Raw genomic sequence first — 7,961 nt, 5'->3', positions numbered from 1 at the left:
TAGAATCAGCATTTCCTGCCTTTTTATGGCTTCCTATAAACATCCCTGGCAAACATAGTGTGGCCCCATACATTTGCAAAACCGTGCACACAGGAGTTGCATTCCCCACTCACCATTTATTCATTCTGCAGACTGATTCCAAGGGGGCTATGAGCTATATACTAAGGCACAAACCCCCTTTTTATAGTCACTCACATCCCTGTTTTCTAAGATTCATTTGAGTCCTGGTGAAGGCAAAAATACAGGAATGTATATGGGCTTTGCTGTTACAGCCATGAAAATGTGAGTAACTTACACTCTAGTTGAGAGAAAGACCAGGAGAAAACCAAAACAAACACCTCCCCCCGCCCCCCCCCCCCCATTAAAAAAACCCAAGCAAACAAAAATAAACAAACAAACAAAAATACCCAACCAACCAAAAACAAACGTGGAGAGTATATGGCAAGCTGTTTAGGGGAAATAAGAAATTCAGAAGCATTTGTGCCTGTCTGAGCTACAGCCCAAGAGATGCAAGGTTTGCAGAGACAAAACATGAACGTTACACTCCTACTTGCAATAGATATTTTCCTTTTCAGATGCAGAGCTCTGAAATACCTTGTTAAAAACACACAGGAAGCAAACTTGGCTTTAGAGGACAGTTGTTGACACTTTTTCTCCCCACATTTTGGAAGAGGGGAGCTGCCAGAGAGGAGGCAGGCTGGAATCCCCGTGGGAAAAGATGTAGCAGATGAGACTCTTGGCCAGCGGCGTGGGGAGCGGGGGCTGTACCTTGATCCCCCAGCTGCACCTGCTTAGCCCAGCTTGGGCCTCAAGACCCTGGCACTGCCTCTGCCCATGGGCATGCTTGGTAACACTCACACAATGGCCACCACAGTCAGATCGCTTATCTCTAGTCCCAGGCTAAGTGGAGGAACATGGTAAAACAGAACAGACTTGCTGTAGTTTACTTCCTCCTGAAAAATGAGTCCAGTATTTGGATACTCAAATACTGTCTAGCTATGTTGCAGAATAAAGAAGAAAATACATCATGCATTTATAGTTTAATTGCTATGTAAACATAACGTAAAATCCTCAGGTAACCTACTAGCATACTGACAATCCTGACTGCCTACACTTGTTCATCTGAACCATTTTGTAAGTGCATCCAGAGCTTCGAGCTACCATCTGCTAATCAGGGTACAGTTAGAGCTCAAAGTACTGTGTAAACTGGGGTAAATGATCTCAGGAAGCAGTGTAACTGCAAAATCAGTGCTGTGGTTTTTTTAAAAAAATTAAGTCAGAATTATGCTCTTGCTCTTTGTGCATTCATTTCTACTTTGCCCTTTCTGATACTGCCTGAGTGGGTTAGCTTGATCCCATTTGTCAATTTGCAACACAAATTACCTTTCAGAGCAGCTTAACTCTATTCCTGCTCTGGAGGCACCAATTTGGTGTTTTTAAGTTGTGGGTATAAAGACTTCACCCTATATGTCACTTGGTGCGTGCTGCTTTTCAAAGCTCTCAACTCCTTGTGACTCATCTAATATTTTCCAGCTGCTGATTCCAGAGGAAGAGACGTGACCCAACAGCTGATGTTTTATACAAAGAAAGAGTATCCTGTTTGCACAGCACTGTTTCAAATTCATATTGCATGTGTTTGAAGTTAAATCCATGTTCAGACAGATAATTTTTTGATTGGGGAATTTACTTTATGTAACTTAGAGAAGATCCTGGAAGTTTCAAGAAGTCACAGCAATAAGGACTTCTTTCTTCCAAGACACGTCCTCAGTGTTGAGCAGGTTTCTTCTGCATTTTTTCCTGTATTCTGCAGTCTTGAGTCTTCACTTTATCTCAGCAGATTTCCATACCCAAATATAAGAACCATAAATCCCTTTGTACCATGATTTCTGCATTCAACACCTTGTCTTCCTAAAAGCTGAATTACTTAGCTGGAAATTTCACTGTTTTTTAAGCTCCTGTTAAAATTCTCTGTACCCACCCACTCAAGACTTATCATTGACCATCCAGGTCTCTACAGCAAAGCTACTGGACAGCAAGTCCTAGAGGCTGCCAAGTTTAGGACTAGACTGCCACAGGATTATGGCCATATTGAGATTTACTTTTCCACTGGTTATGCAATAGGTCGCATCACTGACTGTAATGATAGCTGCACGAGTGTTGTTAGAGTTAAGTGTGTTAGCAGGCTGTCAAAGCAGCCTTGTCTCTGGAGGTTTCATTTCCCTGTGAGTCATTTTGGCTTTGTCACTTTTTCCTCACTACCATTTGCTCAGAGGTGAGTTTCTGCCCATGAGTCACTAGCACCATTGTAGAGCCCCGTCTGGCGAAGTCCCCTGGGAGTCTCAGGCGCCGGAACGTTTCCAGCACAGACTTCAGTTGGCCGTTCAAAACCACCTGTAGCCTCTAGCAAATTCACAGTCCATTTGTTTTCTTTTCAAGCCCAGCAAATTCTTGGTGTTTCCTCGGTAGCCCATCCCAGCTGGCAGTGCTGTTCGCAGGAAGGTTGCATGAGGACAGGACTGTACAGTAGTGAAAACACCCTCCAAAAAAAGAAAGGGGAGGAGGATATAAAAAGGATGCCTGGACACTGAGTTTGTAAATAAACAGCAGTGAGCTAACTGTAGCAGCAGGAAACATTTCTGTCAGATTCAGGAAAGCTACCCATGGCAGGAAACAGATATGTAAAGTGCAAAATTGCTACTATTTAAAAGTGCACTTTGATCAACAAAGTGATAAAAGATGTATTTCATGCTTTTTACTCTGAAATACAGCAATTTGAGCAATTTGCAAAAGTTCTTTTCAGTGGGAAGCCCTGAGTTAGCAGACTTGCAATTTGCTATAACTGGTAAAGCTCACAGCATTGCCTGATCACACATGAGAACAAAGGAAAAAACAGGGCATTCTTCCCTGAATTTCATTTCCCATTTTTCCTTTTTACTGAAGGAGCTGAGCATCTGAAGTCAGAAGGGAGGAGCCGGGCACTGGCAGCAGCGTACACAGCTGTGCACCCTACCTCCCATCTTGCACAAGCCCATTGCTACACATCTCCATTTCTCTAGTTTCCTCTGCCCACAGGGTCACAAAGAAGAACATTTTAGTGATAGCAGCCCAAGTCTAGCACCTGTGTGAGTCAAATAAGCCACCCATGTTCCCTACATGAAGCATAAAACCCATTCCCACACACTTCTTGACCAGACCATCTCTGTAAGTATAAGCTCTCTCTCAAGATGATATAGTGCTGTTAAGTAACTGGATTTTTGATGACTGCTAGAATATTTACCTGTGTCCTTTTTTTTTTTTTTTTAAATTTTCATTTGGAGAATAGCATACTGTTTTCTGGTTGACCTTAAAGTCTTAAACCCAAGAAAACCATAAGAAAAGCAAAACCAAGAAAAATCTTTCCCCAGAAGCCCCACACCAATAACAAACTATTGCAGAGGCAGAGACATTAAATTCAGAACATATAATTTTAACACTTTAACACATATAAATAGAACATTCCATCGTTTTTGACACTACAGTGAGCAAAACTATACTCAGGTGGTAGGCATATCTGAGGCAAAATATGTACTTAAAACAGACCATGTTGCTACATGTTATGTAGAGAATTTTTTGGCACTAATATTCTTAAAGCAAACTGCAAGAAGTATCATGGTGAACATCACACTCTCCTGCACTTTGGGAAACTCCTTCTGGGGCAATGCAGACAGTGGGCTAGAGTTTCCCTGGATTATAAATAACCAGATTTGGCCTGACTCTCTCGTGTGTTATGCAAGTTGAGCGTGAAAGAGGAAAGCAGATTAAGGGCCTCACATTGCCTATTTCTGAGCCAGGAGTTTGCTTTCACAATCTGGGCAGGAGGCAAAGGAGCAGGACAGGAGTGACTGCTGTCCCTCTGGGAGTGGGCAAGGAAGTGAACAGCGCTGGATGGACAGCCCCCTGTGTCCTGTGCACTGCGAGCAATTCCTGTACTATGGAAGAGATCCTTTTTGATAACTTGGGTTCTTAGAGGGCACAAACAAGCATGGTGTACCCTTAAGTATGTCAGTGTGCCAAAGTAACTCGAGGCCACGACAGGTGCCCTTTATTTGCACCTGAGAGAAGGGTGACTTCTGAAGTGGCTCTGGGTAGCAATCAGCTTCCTACTGGCAATAATGTATCTGTGGTTAATTGGGACTGCACTATTCACTTTCAATCTAGCAGGCCTCAATTTGTACTAACCCAAAGTGCACCATTTCCATGCCAAACCTGTGCCACACACTGATTTTCTAATTTCATTCTTATTTCCAGAATGATATGTGGATGCTACTGGAAAGACAGCAAACAAAAAGGAAGTAGTAGGTCACAGAAACTACTTTATCCAGTGCACTCAGAACTTCATATCTTCTACTAGTTGCTGAAAATATTTTTTCTTTTTATTTCATCCCCCGCCTTCTGAAACAAAACTACATATGTTGCTGTCTTAGACCATGGCGTTTGCAGGAGTTTGCACCTCATGTTGCCATCCTGAACAGTTATGTGTGTCCAGTGCCACTTCTTTTCTTGATTTATTTCTGTATTTCCCAGCACCCATAAGACGAAGTAGAGAGAAAGCCTAATAGCGAGTAAGCTTGATATCCCAGCTTGATATCCAACCCACACAGCACTCTCTGAGCAGTCACAAAAATTATTAATTCTAATGAAAGAAAGCAGTTGTAAAAGCAGAGTTAAGATCCCTGAGGGAAGAACCTGTTCCCTAGCATCAGAACACCTGTGCCAATTTCTGCAGAAGAGCCAGGAGGATGCACAGTGGTTGCTGCTGCCTCCTGTCCAGGAGCAGCTACAGATGTCATAAGAGGTGGGTATGCTTACGTCCTTCAAAGCCACAGTTCCTGATGCACCAGCAGAAGAAGTTCCCTTTGAAAATGTAGCTTAACTATTCTGTGCTTCCTTCTTACAGATATAAGCAGAGAAAACACTATTAGGTTTTGTAATGTGAGCGGCTGTAGAGTTCTCTGAGGATGAGTTAAATGTTTGCATTAAAAATAGCCCAAAGGCCAGAGCACAACACTAAGAGGATATGGGAAACTGGTCAAGTTCACTGATGCCTTATGCAAACTAAGACAAGTCACTCTGTGTCAGATCTAAAAAAGAAAAACAAACAAACCAACAACAAAGCACACAAAACACAAAGAAACAAACAAAAAACAAATAACAAAGCAAACCAACAAAACTACATCCCCCACCCCCCACCCCCAAACTAACAAACAACAACAAAAAAAAGAAGATAAAAGAAGCCATCTACAGATTCCATGTTGGAGCACACTTTGTGGCACTCAACCCACCTCACCCTGCCTTGCCATGCTGCATGGCCCATTTTTGTTACAACTCCTCTATGAAACACAACCTTCATCCTCACGGTGGTACTTCAGAAACACCTTAGTGACTGTGAAACACTAAACATATGGCAATTTGATTCATGGAACTACGAGAGATACATGCAACAGTTGCCGTTGTTCATTTCTGTACACTTCTACTACAATGATTCAAGAGACTTGTTACTGATATCTCCCATCTCTGCAAGTACGAAATATCTGCTATAGCTAACTGTACTAGTCTCAGCCCATACGTTTTCCCTGAATTATATTCCTTTATTTTAGTAATAACATTTTCTGTGCTCATCAATAGCTCTTCCTCCTCCCCGTATGTTCAGCTCTGACTTATTTATCAGGAATATCAACATGTTTGTTGTACCTATGTTGGTTTTTGTTGCTTTTTGAGAATACTCTTAATGTAAGCTGTTCTCTGACTGCCTGAAGAGTTTGAATTACTCACGGCTTTCCAAGATATCATCGCACAAATCCTACCATAGTTTTTAATAGCAATAGTCACTATTGGTAGTCAAAACTTGGAGTAATTACCTTGACTAATGTAACCGAGTCTTTCTATGCCTTTGTTATTCTCCATGGGTGAGTTTCTTGCTAAGAGCATAAAAGTCGATTCTTATTGCTGGCCCTGAGATTTGGAATTTGGTTATTTATCCTATGTCAAGTAATCTATTCTTTAAAATAATTCGAACAGGCTGATCTTCCTCTAGAGTCAGCAATGCCTTGCAACAGAAGTTTCCAAATCCTGCTCTATACTTTACGGTACTGTGCAGAGGCCTGTACTTTAAGCTGCGCAAGCTAAGAGAAGTTTGCCTTAGCCAATTAAATTAATTAATCAGCAAAAGTTTTAAGAAAAAATACTGGAAGTTTGAAAGTTCAAGACAAAAGAATCTACTGATATTATACAAACCAATTTTTAACTGTCAGCAAAGATTCACTGAGAACAAAATCACATCCAACCAATCTCATTTCCTCTACAATAAGGTAAAAGGCTTGAGAGTAAGCAATAGAAGCCATAAATCTTGCCTTTCATTATGGTTTTTACATTGATTGATGTGATCTTTTTATAAGTAAACTAGGCAAAGCAGGTCAGGAGGGGTGGAAGCAAAACTGGAGAACCATATCCAGAAAGTGTTCAGCTGTTTACTACAATAGCACAGATGTAGACTAAATCCTTGTCTTTGTGCAAATCAACATTTTCAGCAACTAAGATGCTGAACTAAGAAACAACTCTATTGAATTTTAGGCACTGAGCTGAAGGTATAGGCAGTGGCACTAGTGAACAGCCTGAACACTCAAAATTATCTTAAAAAAATCAATATTTTTCCTTTTAAAGCAGGTAGTGTTCAATAGGAAGGTACTACACACAGACAATGGCATCCAGAGATTAGATAACCTCACATTTTTGGATAGTACTTCTGTAGAAGGTCTGGAGGTCACAGTGGATCTGACACTAGCAGCAGTTAATCTACTGTTGTCAATAGAAAAGACAATACTGTACTGGAATATATAAACAGATGCATAACCTACAGGGCTCATACAGTACTTGTTCCAATCCAGTCAGCATTTGCAAAACGTCAGCTGAACCACTGTATCCAGCTTTAGGCAAAGCACTTCCTGCAAGATGGGGAGAAGCTGGAGGGAGTCCAGAAGAGAGCAGTGAGAATAGCCAGAGGTCTAGAAAATGCACTGAGTGAAGAAAGACTGCAAGAAACAGGACTGTTTAATTTAATGTGAGGGGAACATGACAACACTTCTGAAGTATACAAAAAGCAGCTGCAAAGAGGCGGGGGAAAAATATTGTTTCCTGGTTCATGAGAGTTAGGGTAGGAAACAAAGACCCTAAATCCTCATTGGGGTTTTAGTTTTAGGAAGTATTTTCTAACAGCACGGCCACTGCTGCAGGATACACTCAAGAAAAATAGCATAAATTTCTCCCAGCAGTATCACAGCCATGCAGGTAGTTCATACTGCTGCAGAAGGCTGAATGTCTTGGGACACCTTTCCAGGCTAGTAATGACGAGCAACCATTTTCCTTATAGCAAACAACAACAAAAAAGTCAAACCAGATGAAAGATAGGTGCCAGAGTTTAGAACCTACTGGTAAGTAAATTGAGGGATGAGGTTGCTCAGGCCTCCATTCCACTTTGCAGTAATTTAAAAGATCTCCAAGAATAGTCACCTAACACATCTTAACTGAGTTTTCACTTCAAATGGGAAATTTTTGTTCTTTTTAATAATATCTGAAAGAACAGGATTTGATAGGTGGTTTTTGTTTTTTTTTTCTTTTCCTTTTAGCAATCTCTTTCTACCCACATGGAAAAAAATAAGAAGAATGCAACATCATGTTAATAAACCAAAGGAATCAATGCTTTATACTTGAAAATTTTTATAATTTTCTTTCTCATTCTGTACCCTATTTAAAACAATTAGTGTATTTTTAAGTGCTCTGGTTTCCATGGGTATAATCAGACTAGTATGTGAAACTCTGACCCGTGACTGTTTGCTTGTGACACTCTGATGGGGCTGTGCTAATACTACTAGTTTTGTGGCTGCATGTGACTTGATAACATCATTAGACAAAGCAGACACGGCCTG

The sequence above is a fragment of the Streptopelia decaocto genome (assembly GCF_964273445.1).
Source record: "Streptopelia decaocto genome assembly, chromosome: Z".
NCBI classification, from domain to species: domain Eukaryota; kingdom Metazoa; phylum Chordata; class Aves; order Columbiformes; family Columbidae; genus Streptopelia; species Streptopelia decaocto.
The sequence above is the reverse complement of the archived record's forward strand: the minus strand, read 5'-3'. Positions refer to the sequence as shown.